The sequence below is a fragment of the Sapajus apella genome, unplaced genomic scaffold (assembly GCF_009761245.1).
Source record: "Sapajus apella isolate SASKATOON/1434 unplaced genomic scaffold, GSC_monkey_1.0 scaffold233, whole genome shotgun sequence".
In the NCBI taxonomy this organism is placed as follows: Eukaryota; Metazoa; Chordata; class Mammalia; order Primates; family Cebidae; genus Sapajus; species Sapajus apella.
Genome location: NW_022437173.1, coordinates 394486 through 396043, shown reverse-complemented (window position 1 = coordinate 396043; position 1558 = coordinate 394486). Strand labels below are relative to the sequence as shown.

At 47.1% G+C, this 1558-nt stretch overlaps 1 protein-coding gene across 1 annotated transcript in view; it reads right to left on the bottom strand.

The window, feature by feature from the left end:
- LOC116544847 (zinc finger protein 160) overlaps window positions 1–1558 on the bottom strand; it is a 60619-nt gene that overhangs the window by 49780 nt on the left and 9281 nt on the right. The window lies entirely within an intron of this gene.

Genomic DNA, 1558 nt, shown 5'->3' with positions numbered 1-1558 from the left:
AAAAAAAGAAAGTATTAGTGGAATGCTGGGTGTGAGAGCTTGATTCAAGCAAGAGTTCAAGCAAGAATTGGAGGCAAGAATTAAACACACACAAAACATTGTAGTGTATTGTGCTCTTAAATGGAGCATAGAAGAGGGGCACTTACTGTATAGAGTGAAATGTAGTTTAGAGGTTGTGTGGGTTTTTTTTCTTTTTTTTTTTTTTTTTTTTTTTTGAGGTGGAGTCTTGCTCTTGTCACCAAGGCTAAAGTGTAATGGCACGATCTTGGCTCACCGCAACCTCTACCTCCCGAGTTCAAGTGAGTCTCCTGCCTCAGCCTCCCAAATAGCTGGGATTACAGGCGCATGCCACCATGCTCAGCTAATTTTTTATTTTTAGTAGAGACAAGGTTTCACCATGTTGACCAGGCTGGTCTCAAACTCTTGATCTCAGGTGATTGGCCCGCCTCGACCTCCCCAACGTGCTGGGATTACAGGTGTGAGCCACCGCACCCGGCCAACTTAGAGTATTTTTTGTTTTAGAGACGTACGATAGAAGAAAAAACAGCTTTATTCTGTGTATGTCTTTTTTTTTGAGACAGGGCCTTGCTCTGTTGCCCGGGCTAGAGTGCGATGGCATGAACGTAGCTCATTATAGCCTCAAGCTCTTGTGCTCAAGCAATTCTCTCACCTCAGCCTCGCAAGTAGCTGGGACCACAGGTACAAGCCACCATGTCCAGTTTATTTTTTTTCTAATTTTCACAGAGATGGGGTCTTTCCACATTGCCCAGGCTGGTCCCAAACTCCTGGGCTCATGCAATCCTCCTACCTTGGCCTCTCAAAGTGTTGGGACTGCATGTGTGAGCCACTCTGCCTAGCCCTGGGTGCATGTCTTAATGGAGAACACCTTCCCCTGGGTACAGGGATGAACTCCCCTGAAGTTAAAATTTTTGAAAGCTTTATGAATCGGGAAGAAAAAAAAAGAAGTTAAAATCAATCACATGCATATTGTCCTGAGACTGAGAGTAGGGCTGGCACGTGGTGCACAATTGCAGGGGAGCAGCAGCCAGAAGCAGGGACAGGACATTCCCAGTCACTGCTGAGTACAGATCACAGGCCCTGAAAGGTGGGTACACCACTTGGAGATCTCTTCCTTTACTCTTTGAGATAGGAAAAAACCGAACCCTACGTACTGCTCTCACACTAAACACAGAATCCTTCACCTCTAGTCATCAAAGTGTGTGTGGCTTTTCCCACAATCACCAGTTTCCCAGGGGACTCCCAGCTGGGGGGAAGTCCCACAGTTTCACTTAACTCTGACATTATCTACAAAAAGACAGCATGGACCAGGCAGGTGGCTCATTGCTATAATCTCAGCATTTTGGGAGGCCAAGGCAGGCGGATCACTTGAGGCCAACAGTTCAAGACCAGGGTGGCCAACATGGTGAAACCCCATCCCTATTAAAAATATAAAAATTGCTGGGCGCGGTGGCTCACGCCTGTAATCCCAGCACTTTGGGAGGCCGAGGCGGGTGGATCACGAGGTCAAGAGATCAAGACCATCCTGGTCAACATGGTG